The following is a 13,177-nucleotide window of genomic DNA, read 5'->3' as shown; positions in this document are numbered from 1 at the left end:
TTAGTTTCTTGTTTTCTTTCAAATAATCAGCCCAGGTTGAAAGGAAATAAAATATATATCTTAACAGCACCCATTTGTACTCATCTATATGGGGTTTAAAAGTCCACTTGAGATGGTATTAAAGTGAGAGAAGATTTCACAGAAAAAAGAACAATGTATTTATTTAAAAGCCCACTTCAAGGAAAATTGTGTTTTTGATATTTTAACATGTCCTTGTAGCATTTCTCTGATAACGGAGGACGTTTATCAAGAAAAACAAAATAAGAATAAAACTGCATTTCTGTGTATTTCTTTATTGATTTGTTGTGAATCAGGTGCACAAGCAAACATTCCGTTGGACAAAGCTTGTAGGTGTGATGTAGAACCTACTGTGACACGCCACAAGCTCCCTGCTCTTCTCCATTCTGATGCATCTGCTTGTAGACGACTAGATCCATGTACGTCTTCATTTTCCTTGTCTGAGCTGGTATCTGGCTCAAAACTGTACGCCTTGATAGCTCCAATGTTGCTCGCCATTTTTGTTGCACCGGTAATGTTGGGTTGGGTGTTGTAAGGGTCTGTAAGACAGGGGGAGAGAGTGTAAAAATATAGATGAAGGGGCCAGACTTACTTCACACCAACTTTCCCGCCCACAATTCAGAGGCAAATTTCTAATGAACTGCTGCTCTTCAGATACTATGTCCTAGAATATGACTTTTTTTCTTTTTTTTATTGGCTAAATCAAGAGATATTAGGAGTGGGACTTATATTTGTGTATGATAACAGGGAAAATCTCCATAAGCAGCAGCTTTTATTGTTTTGTTTTTTCTTTTTTTGCTTGAAAGATATTTCAAAGAACAAAACATGCCAACACAAGCAGAAACAGGCTACACGGGCAAGCAAACCAGGGAGCATTTGGACCAACACCTAATATCCCAGCAAGCACCTCCTCTGCATGCCTCTGCCATAAACTAACTGGATTAGTTAGCCACAATCGATTTGGCACGTGCTATCAAAACCACAGCAAATCTCCTATTCACTGTTCATTGCAGTGCCTCGCTCTTCCTCGCCGTCTCAGCCTTTTCTTTGCTCCATGCTTTCTTCTCACTTTCCATGACCTTTGTTTTCTCATCAACTCCCCAATTTCTACGTTTTTTTTTAATCCCCCTCTGTTATTACCTCATCCCAACATAGACTCCATTATTTATAAATACAGTATAGGGTTGCTTTTTTTTTCATTTAACTCCATCTTTCATGTTTTTTACTCGATTCCTCCTGTGACAGCTTCCATTAATTCATCCACACAATCCTCCATTCATTGCCCTTTTTCACCCGTCCTCCTTCCTCCCGCTTACCTTATTCCCAACTTTTCCTCCCTCCCTCTGTCTACTCACTTGTCCTTCACCGTGACTTCTCTTCATGTTCTCATCTCTCCATGCCAGTCGGCCACCGCCCCTCTACTCACCGCACATTCATCCATCCTTTATTTCACTTTGCCAGCCAAATCACTCTCTAACAGATGCCGCACTCATTCAGCGGCTCTCCCAAGCGTATGGGTGTGTGTCTAAGCGAGTGTCTGTTGTGTTGGCATAATTATACGTGTGTGTGAGGGAACACGTGTGGGCATGTGAGCATGCGTCTGTCTCAGTGGAACAGGCCTGGCCAAAGCTAATTGCTGCCTTCTACCTGGTGGTGACAGGCCTAATCAAGGATGATGAGCTCACTGTTGGTCTCTCTCTCCCTATTTCTCTGGCTTACATTCTTTGTCTCCCCACCTCTTTTGGCAGAAAGATAGACAGCCTCTAGTCCCCCATTATGGGTTGTTTTTGGAGAGGAGGACGGGAGGATGATGGCTGGGGGAAGGAGAGCAGGAGGGAGAAAGAAGGACAAGGCTTTTCATTTCAGCCCTGCTCTCTTAAGGGGACCAGCATGAAGGCAAAAATTGGCCAGAGTGCTTGAAGGGTTGAGGTACATAGGTCGGAGCACAATGGGCGTATTCTCTTCCTCTCAAATGTGAAGGGGCCAAATGATTGGATGAATGAAAAATGTTGTTTGAGGGGTGTTTAGGGGCAAGACAAGGAGATGAAGTGAGGAGAAATGTACAACATACCACACAACTGCTGAAATACTGATTTACAATACATTCTTCATTTATTAATTTTTGTTAATATTTTGTTTTTTGCAAGGAGTTTTCGGTCCTCTGTTTATTTTTTATATATTTTTTTTATTTTATTTTTTTTGCCTGCGGATTGCCCTTCAAATTGGCACCAGGTGATGGGTGTCAACCGCTTGGAACCAGCTGGCTCTGCGGTCCTGATCAGCTGGGACACCATTGGGGAAGGGCTGGGGATTCCTGCATCAGGAAAAACATGTTTGAAATGGGAGGAGCATGTGGATGTGCTTGCCTGTTTTAAGTTTAGCCCACCAGCCTCAATATTTTGTTGGAGTAAATAAACAGAATGGTGGACTTTTTGAAAGCAACCTTGCAAGTTATTGTAAAAAGTAGTGAGGGGCAGATGAAGCTTCATGAAGCATTGAAGCCTTTCACCCAACGAGTTAAGCCTAGAGCGATGCTTCCTGAAGCTTCATTTGCTCTAGTATCAGTTCCAGATTCCGTGTATTTCTTGCAGGATAATCAAGTGTAAATAAAATATGTGTACAAACGAACAGTGAACCAATCCATTCACATCTAAAGTTCAGCTCACTGTTGTTTTTCCAAATCGAAATAAAACAAAGGGAACTTTTTTACCACACTGTATGGTCACATGTCTTTGCTAAATTCAAAGTGTGCCCGCACATTGAACTGTAATGATGGTTAAACATTTTTTGCTGCATCACGTGTGTGTTGTTCTCTTTGATGGCACTTGTTTGTTTTTACACTATATAAATACATTTTCCAGTACAGATTTGTTTATCGGTTTGTAAAGGATTTTTTAATAAATTGTTCAGATTTAATTCGATTCTGCCTCAGACAGCTCAATCTGCATAGATCGTAGAAACAGAAATCGAGTCATCGATTAACCTTGCCATCCCTATTCAGTATGCAACATCACTAGTAAATAAGCATTTGTAAAAAATAAAAACAGTCTTCTTTTTATTACATTGCAGTGTTTGTTTGCACACCATTTCATTCATATTTTTGGGGAGTTAATATTTTGATTTCGTCGTTGCAATCCATGGATTGTAACAATATATGTTCCAGTAAATATTACTGGAAAAAAGTGAAACATTGGATCAATTAACTAAAGCTCTGTCATTTGTTACATTCAAAAATATTAGGTTTCATTAAATTAAAAATTTAGGGTTGATGGTTTACTCAACTCAAAAATGTAATTTGATCAAAACAAATAATTTAAATGTAACAAATTACAGAACTTTTGTTGAGGGATCCAGTGTTTCAAATAACTTAAGCTTTTATCTAGGAAATACATGTTTTAATAAGATCAGCAAACATTTTTCTAAACACTTGTGTCATAATAATGCACTTTATAATACAGCTGAATTTCTAAGAATACTAAAAAATCTGTCTTTAAGAAGAATATTGTTACACTGTTGCAATAACTGATTATTATCAGTCTGTTTTAAATGTTGATTGTTTTTGAACTGCTTAATAATATATATTATTTTTGCATTTTTTTGTCTTGTTTTACTTATTCTCTCACCAGACTGTTCATCAACAGAAGCAAGCCCAGTTTGGCAACTGACATAACTGTTTATATGATGTGTGTCCCAAATAATTAAACTAAGCTTTTACTTCACAGTAATGCCATTCATAACAGATCATTTGCCATTTTGTTCTGCAGTATTTATTGCTGTTTTGCGTAATATGATGATTAATGACCCCATGGAAGCTAATCATTGCTCGTAGCACAACAAAGTAATGTTTACAACCTAAATCAAATGAACGACTGTGGTAGTAAAAAGAAAGTAATAAAAAAATGTCTCCATTGTATATTATTAAAAATGCAATTTACAAAGAGAGGTTTATGTTACATAAATAATATGTAATATTTCCTTCATAGAAAATAATGTGTATATATATATATATATATATATATATATATATATATATATATATATATATATATATATATATATATATATATATATATATATATATATATATAAAAACGCCCCTCTCACCCTCCGCGGGTGGTTTCTCCTCCAAGCTCGGGTCCTCTGGGAGCTTGAGGGTCCTGCGCAGTATCTTAGCTGTTCCTAGCACTGCGCTTTTCTGGACTGAGAGGTCTGAGGTCTTTCCAGGTATCTGTTGTAGCCACTCCTTCAGCTTGGGGGTTACTGCCCCAAGTGCTCCAATTACCACAGGCACCACTGTCACCTTCACTTTCCAGGCTTTCTCCAGTTCTTCTCTGAGTCCCTGGTATTTCTCCAGTTTCTCATGTTCCTTCTTCTTGATGTTCCCATCGCTTGGCACTGCCACATCCACCACAACAACTTTCCTCTGTTCTTTATCCACCACTACAATGTCTGGTTGGTTCGCCATTACCACCCTATCAGTCTGGATCTGGAAGTCCCACAGGATCTTTGCCTTCTCATTCTCTACAACCTTCGGAGGTGTTTCCCATTTTGACCTTGGGGTTTCCAGTTCATATTCTGCACACATGTTCCTGTATATTATTCCAGCCACTTGATTGTGGCGCTCCATGTATGCTTTCCCTGACAGCATCTTACACCCTGCAGTTATGTGTTGGATTGTTTCAGGCGCTTCTTTGCACAGCCTACACCTTGGGTCTTGTCTGGTGTGGTAGATCTGAGCCTCTATTGCTCTGGTGCTCAGGGCTTGTTCCTGGGCTGCCAGGATGAGCGCTTCGGTGCTGTCCTGTAGGCCAGCCCTTTCTAGCCATTGGTAGGACTTCTTGATATCTGCCACTTCAGTTATGGTCCGGTGGTACATCCCATGCAGGGGTTTGTCCTCCCATGAGGATCTGTCCTCCAGCACTGTATCCTCTGTTCTCCATTGCCTGAGACATATATATATATATATATATATATATATATATATATATATATATATATATATATATATATATATATATATATATATATATATATATATATATATATATATATATGTAAAAGCATAAGTTGCATAAGGCATAAGCTGATCTTACATTTGCTTTTCTTTGTTTGTGGTACTGTAACAGTAAAGATATAACTTCATACTTTATGCAATCTTTTTTCTGTAAATCCAGTTTGCATGCACATTTCTTAAGCAGTATTTGTAAAGATTAAATGTTAATAAAAGTGCTAGTATTGCTATTGCTCTAATTTCTCCACACACTCTCTCCAGATTTTCAACCTACTTTTTGTTTTTATGTGCACCATAAATGGGAGCAGTTGTGCATAATAGCAGCCTGCAAAAATGTTTTATCGGGCAATGTTGGAATTCCACGATGTAACTTAACAATTATTGGCCAGAGTTAGAGTTGGTCCATTCTCAATGAGACACTGTCACGCTCGCTTGTACAACTGCAAGACCAAAGTGAGGTCATTTTTTTCTGGCAGCCTCAAAGCCCCAGAGTTTTCTTCGCTAGTTTTCAACACATCGCACTATTTCAATTTTGTCTCATCTGCTGTGTTCCAACCCTTATGTGATTTGGCCATTATTCTAAAGTGGGTGTGACTAAAGAAGAAAGAAAAGTGCAATGTAGGGGTGCATGGTGAAGAGAACAGGGCTGTTTGGTGTAATCCCACGCTGATTTGACCATAGTGAATGTTGACTCAGTTTTATCAGCAATCCCCTCTATGCAATCCCCGTCACCCATGGGTTGGGTTCTTTCCAACTGGGACATGTCAAAGGCAGTCGGTGAACCACACTGGAAAACACATTTAATATCAGGCTGTTTGTGTCTATTGTGCGGTCAGTAAAGGGATGCTTCACATTTTCAAGTGATGCACGTTAAGGAGTCAACATCAAAGAGAAATTTGCAACAATGTCCGCTTTCTGAAATGTAATTGAAGCAAACGACTGCACGCATTTTGCTGTAGAGGTGCTTCAGGAGAATGCATTTGTTTTCATTAACAGAAACACTTCTTTGGTTTGGAAATGTGCAAATCATGGGCAATACCTGATTATTTTGACAAATATAGTGGCAAAATGAGAGGGTGTGCAAGTAGAAAAAAAAGGGCTGGAGAAGAAATGCTCAGTGAATCAATTCCTTTAGAGATTTTCGCCATGGGCAGTTCAAAACATTCTATTAAGGAAAAGGGTGTAGTACTTTCAGATTTAAACTGCAGATAACTCCCACCTTTTGCACCCGTGGCTTTTGATCCCCTTTGTCAATCCACAGATGAGTGCGCAAATGAACCACTAGATGTGCATGCCAGTGTTTGATGTATTTCAGAGTAACCCATAAGCTCTCTGAATAGCATTTGGTAAAGTCTAGAAACGTCTGGGGACAGATTATTATATATAATAGAGAGAATGCACTGCATCATCCAAGTCTGTGTTCCCTTGTATAGCAAAAAGTCTTGTAATATTTGAAGTACGGGACGTTTTGACCAAGAATTACTGATGATAATTGTCACAAGTTTATCCATCTATTAGATTTGCATGGGGCAGTCTACATTTTATTGTAACATAATTAATAATCTTAATCAGATTTTTCTGCATGCATTTTAGTGACAGATAAAAGATGAATGTGGTCACTTGCCAAGAGAAAATTTTTGATAGTGGACTATTTCCACTTTAGAAAATTTTTACCATTCATTCATTCATTCATTTATCTTTTGAACCGTTTGGTCCCTTTGGGGGGTCACGGGGTAGCCGGAGCCCATCCCAGCCACTTGTGGGAGAAGGCTGGGGACACCCTGGACAGGTCGCCAGTCTATAGGAGAGCCAAAACTTTTAGCAGTTATGCAAAATTCTTATTTTTTTATATATAAACACAATTGTCCACAACAATTGTTTATGGAGAAGCTAGTTGTCAGGGACAATCTGTTTAAAATGGTTTTCAGGTCAAAAAATCCATAGGAAGGTACTAATAATAACAATAAGGCTAATTCAGTTAATTTAGTTTTAAATTAAAGCTCCACACAAAATATTGGGGAATTAAAAGGTTTTGTGTTAAAAACAAACCGAATAAATTTGTGTTGTGCAATTTAATTTGTTATTATTAGAATATTTGCTGTATGAGTGTGAGAACTGGATTTCCCTGTCAGTTTTATTTCCTTGGTTCTTGTAGGTTTCTTGTAATGTTTCGAGCGGTTCTGTCAGTCACTTCAGCTTCATGTTGATGATCATCCACAGCTGTTTTCATTTTCTGTCAATTACCTTCATGTATTTAATTGCCTGCTATGTAGTTCTTCCTTGTCACGTCATCTGCTTTTTCACTCTCCTGTTGCTTCCATGGTTTTGTCATGTATTAGTTTAAAAGCTTAAGCGCTTTTGTTTCTGCCACCAAGCCTGACAATATATAGAAAATCTGACTCAAGAGTCAAAAGCTACATTTTTGTTTGGAACGATCTGTTTTTTTATTCTTATTCCTGACAAAATACTTGCATATTTCAAATTGTTGCAATTTCAGCACGGCACTGTTGAACTTTCTTCCGCTTAAAGACGCTTTTTCAGCATTTGGAAACATAATCATTCAAAGATAAAAAGAGAGGTACCATATTTCTGCACTGTAAGTTTCACTTAAAAGCCTTAATTTTTCCCCCAAAAATAATTCAGAGCAGTTTGTACATGGATTGAGTAAGGGTTAATGGCCGACGAAGTGTGCATTATCACTTTTTTACGCACTCCATGGAGGCCTGAACCTTCTGACGCTTCTGCATTAAAAAGTGATAATGCACATTTCAAAGGCCATTAACCGGCTTATGCCATGGTCACTTACAAAAGAAATAAATACTAACCAGTTTTTAGTCACAGATGCACAGATATCTGTCGTTTCTATGTGAACTTGGTTTTGAGCTGTTCCGAATTTTTGGTCTGTTTAGCATATCGCAGTCTACATTTATTTCACGTTGCTTTTATTACATATCATTGCGCGTGATTTTTGCGCATTGTGCAATTTTGTGGGTTTCCTCAAATGTTCAACATATGTGTAACAGACTTTTCACACATGTACTACCAAATTATACATTTCATATTGTGTATATGGCACACATCACGTTAAAATTATGTAACTGATGCATGAATCACTAAATAATTCCATATAAACAGCGTAATATTCACGCATGCTTCATGTTCTACATCTAATTATGTGTTCTTTGTGTGGTTTATTCATACTTCTTACATGGTTTTACCTTGGTTCATCCATGATACATCTATGAAAAATGCACGTAAATACCACAACTTTTCTCGTTTTTACTACTTATATACACGTATGAAAAATTTTCATCCTTGCGTGGTCTTTAAGGGAACTTCATATCAAGGCCTGATCATCCATGGTCAAGAGGTTGAAAGTGTTTCAGACAACCTTTTTTTTTATTATACCGAAATGTATTGCTGGTCTTCCAACACTTAGCAAAAAGTAGAACACTTGAATTGTTTTTATTAAGTGTATTTGAGTATAAGTAGAGCAAGTATACTATAGACCATGTACATGTAGTGTAAGAAATATACCAACTAAACACATGAAATTGGAACGTTTTAATTTTACAGTATATAGATCTTCTTCTTCTTTCTCTTTCGGCTTTTTCCCATCAGGGGTCGACACAGCGAAACAACCTCTTTTTTGAGGATGAGTTGCATGGTTAACTTGGCAATGTTTTACGCCAGATGCCCTTCCTGACGCAACCCTCTCAATTTATCTGGGCTTGGGACTGGCACTAAGGGAAGTTAACATTTCGTCTTTCAATAGATCTGTGATTCATTTTTTGCAAAAATAATTTAAAACTGTCTGTTAAAAAAAAGCAATTCAATTGAATGGCAGAATATTTCCTTTTAAGCCATCTGAGCATTTTGCGCAAACGAGTATGTGAGAGTTCTGATGTTGCAGAAACAGAAATGAGGTTCACATTTGATTCTTTAGACGGAAAGTTTCACTCTTATTTGACAGAGTCTGTTAAAATTAAAAAGGCCTTTAGTTTAAAGAGAATCCGATTCCAACCAAGAGCTTTTGGACTACCTAATGGTAGGTATTGCTGCCACCACCTTCTTCCGCCTCACCTCTGATACACTGCTCCTGGCTGTGCTTTGTATGACAGAGACCATTAAAGCCTAAAGTACAGACGGCTAATCTTTTTCAACTCAGCATTATAGCACAGGAATCCTGCACCTGCTTTCAAGTCTTTTTCCTGTCTCCTCTCTGGTAGGCTCAGCCTGTGTGCGCAGTGTCCGGCTGGGCAATGTGATAACTAAGCCTAAACCCAGTGAAACCAACTTAATTCTCCCTGTGTCAAAGAGTAAAGCTTCAGAATCACTCATTTTATGGTTAAAAAAACCCCTGAATGTTCATTTGGCTTCCAGCAGAGAGGTGGGGCATCATCTAAGGCAGCAAAATCTCTCTCACTCTGGCTTTGCTTGCTTTCATTATAAATATGTCTTGCTATTGGTCTTGCTTTGGTTTGCCATATTTCTTTGCAAAAGTTCCTTCTTACTTTCTGGATTGAAACTTTCTCACTTTTTTCTGATCTCCTTTCTCCGGCATGGATGAGCTGACATTAAATAAGGGATAAAGATTTAGCTACCATCCTTGTGAATCCTGTCTGCCCATCAAATTATGGTAAAATGAATGCCTCAGCATTTGATTTAGTCATGTCAAAAGGCCAATGAGATGTACCCCGCTGACGCCAAATCCCTCTGTGCTATGAAATTGGAACTAAATTTATTTAACATTAGTGGAGCTTTTATATCACATCCCTACATCCCCAACCTTCTTTTTTTTGTTCACTTGGCAGAAATCTACTTTGCAGAGTGAGAGGCTGTGTTCCTTCTTTGATAGTGTCTGAATAATATTTACTTTTAAATTCAAGTCTGGGACCCTTTTGTTCATTTTATAGGGTAGAGTTTTAACATAACAGAGTGCCGATTCTGCTGATATGAACATCAGTTTTTTTTACTTTGGCAGTCGGTACACCAGTCTTATTGTAACATTTTAACGTCAGTGGTGGGTATATTTATGACAAAAAACTGTACTTTTTTCCAGCTACTTAGGCCTGTATATGTCTTGTATTCCCAACTTTACTATTTATAGTAAATGTTTACAATATTACAAGTAATCCCTAACTAAATTCAGGATAAAGTAAATGGGAAATTTGGTCAATGAGCTTGGTACCAATATATATATTTTTTTCTCTGTAAAGTTCTGTTTTAAACAACCACGGCTTGGAGGGAAAAGCTGTAGGGGTAGGGAATGAATTTGGATTCGGCCATTGACTGTATGAGAAAACTGGACTTAGTGCCCCCTCCCTCTTGTGTTCCAAACAGGAAGTCCCTGCTGGCATCAAGAAGTCAACATCCCATAGACTCTCTCTATAGTTCTGTTTTAAACAACCACAAAGTGTGTATCAGCTGCCCGGAACAAGACTGTAAACTTTTATTTTATTTTTTCTTGTTAGTGCTTGTAAAGCAGCTCTGTTTAGCAGTGTCGTAATAGATATGTATTTTGCTTTAAAAAAATCATTGGCAACAATGAAAAATGACAGACTTGACTATAGCTGTAAAAGGGAAAACAAAATCTGTAATACTGGTATGACCAAACTTGTATGAAATTATCATCTTTTTTGCAAAAACCTAATGACCATGTCATTTCCTGTATTCTATAACCCCACTTCAACACATCAGTACTTTTTTTTCCTTTTCAAAGACTGTAAATGTGGGACAAATCCAAATTCATTCCCTACCCCTACGGCTCCTCTCTATTCTTCCAATTCTAGGGGCATTTGGAGCTTTATTAGTGTCTGAAAGTGTTTCTTTAAGGGGGAGCCGTGGCAGCCTAGGGCTGTGTGTTCCTCCACTGGGAGGGTAATCGAGGAGAGATGCATTTCTTCATATGGGTGTGCTTTAAAGCACAGAAGTTTACATTTAATGACTTTTTTGTTTTTGCATGACTTGTTAACGTTATCAAACCGATGTTGTTTTGTGTTTTCCAAGAAATGGCTGCTACGGGCTAACGTCAACGACCGGCAACTATTGATGACATCATCCAGTGGTAGTAAAGTCTGGAATTTAAGACAATTGGACTTATGGAAGCTATGGAACATTTTGCCCACCGCTTGGAGGTCTACATATAGGGGTAGGGAATGAACTTGGATTTGGCCATTGATTGTATAAGAGAACTGCACTTAGTGACCCCTCCCTCTTGTGTTCCCATATACGTCTAATGAGAACTAAACAGAGGTTATTCAGTCATTTTATTAGTCAGAACAACCATTCTTGCTCTCTTTTTTTAACATGTTCTTGCTAATGTTTTTTTTTTTTTTATTCAAGTCAAAAGTGACCAGACAGATGCCTCAATAAAAGCATGTGATGCCCGCTGGCCCCCACATTGAAGGATCCAAAGGTTTGTATGACAGATTCCCCTGAGCCCACTTTCAGTGGTAGGGGTGTGGACTTTCAACAAACTCACTCCTGATTGGGGATGTGAGAGGTTGCCAATGAAATGTTAAATCTTAGACCGACTAAGACCAATCACTGCTCACTGACGTCATCTGGTTTAACCATGGCTGCATCTGTATCACAAAATATTGCAATTTAAATGATTGTGTTTAGTTAGAGCTGGAGGTACGTTTTTTTTTTTTTTTTTTTCTCATCCAGCAAATGAACACACATATTTTAGCTGAGTGTCCTTTCTGGTGGACATCTTTTACTTTTACAGTCGGGGTTGGTGATACTTCCTTGAGTGTGTTGACAAAAAACCCTTTTGTGAATGAACCTGCACTTTAAGTAATTTTCAATGGGTCACATCAAATTTACTCTGTCCAGTTCTCATATACAGTCAATGACAGTAACAGTTTTTCCTTACTCATTCCAATGGCTTACAATGTCACGAAATACCATCATGTTTAAAGTAATTGTTCGATTATTATTTTTTATTTTGCCTATTTCAATTAATCATTTCCTCTTTTCTCACTGTTTTAGACTCACATGAGTAATTTTCCAGATGACTTCTATTTTCTTAAACTCAAACAATTTTATCTTGACGTAATGCTGTTCCTTTTTTGACCTGTTTGGACATTTGTTTCACCTTGTTCTCTTCTGAACAGATATTTATTTTAAAACTGTGAGTGCTCTACATTATGGTTGCACATATTTTATTTACTAATTTACAATCTATCTTTTTCCCTTACTTCACCTATTTTTTGTAAAATGGATGTAACACCAAACTAAGCAGCAAATACAAACTTAACTGTCAAGAAAAAAAACTCCAAAGTTAATTGAAAAATCAAGCACTTGTAACTGGACCCTATGTTCATTAGTGTCTCTAGTGATTGAATTATCTCAGCTTACATTGTTGTTCAATAATTAGCTTATTAGCATGTAGACCACAGCGCTAGAAGGTAAAACAATCAGACCAGCAATTACACACAGCAGAAGGACACTGGGAATGAGTAGCTTACAACAATAGCAGACAACTTTTTCTAGAGTAATCAATTAGTGTCCACATTCACTTAATCAAACAGGAAGGAAAACCGTTAGAGTATAAAGTCTGAGTAAATTCTTTACAAATTTAGACATTTCCTGAGAGCCATTTCCTTGTAAGTTTTTCCCCCCTGTGAATCTAAAAAAACCCAAAACGAACTGAACTTTGGAGTAGTCATGTAAAAAAAAAGGAGCAAACACGAGAGCAAGACCAGTGTCAAGAGCTCATTTGCTCTAAAAATTTCAGTTTTTGACTGCAAAGCAGCACTTCTTTTATGTTCAAGCATCTCACCTACATTCTAGTATTTTAGGAACTGTTGTGGCTACCTTTTCAAAAAAGCCAAGACTTATTCCAAAAAATGGGAGTGCCAAAGATCTTTGGAAACACTGCTCCAGAAAGAGTATCTGTTTTTCAGGTGCTTTGATTTTAAGAGTGCTGTTGTAGTGCAAGGTATCACCAAACCGAATAAAGATAAGAAAGTTTTTAACATGACTTGGCGTCATATATCTGGCCGGCCACAAACTGCAATTATTATTTCTCCTTCATGATCAGTTTTCCAATGGTTGGCACTTCCTTGATTGGTTAAAGTTTGACCTGTTTAACTTTCAACACGCATTAACCATAACCATAAACGCACATTTTGAACATAG

Source organism: Oryzias latipes, chromosome 16 (genome assembly GCF_053564925.1).
Source record: "Oryzias latipes strain Hd-rR chromosome 16, Olatipes_Hd-rR_3.1".
Taxonomy (NCBI): domain Eukaryota; kingdom Metazoa; phylum Chordata; class Actinopteri; order Beloniformes; family Adrianichthyidae; genus Oryzias; species Oryzias latipes.
Note: the sequence above shows the minus strand (reverse complement) of the source record.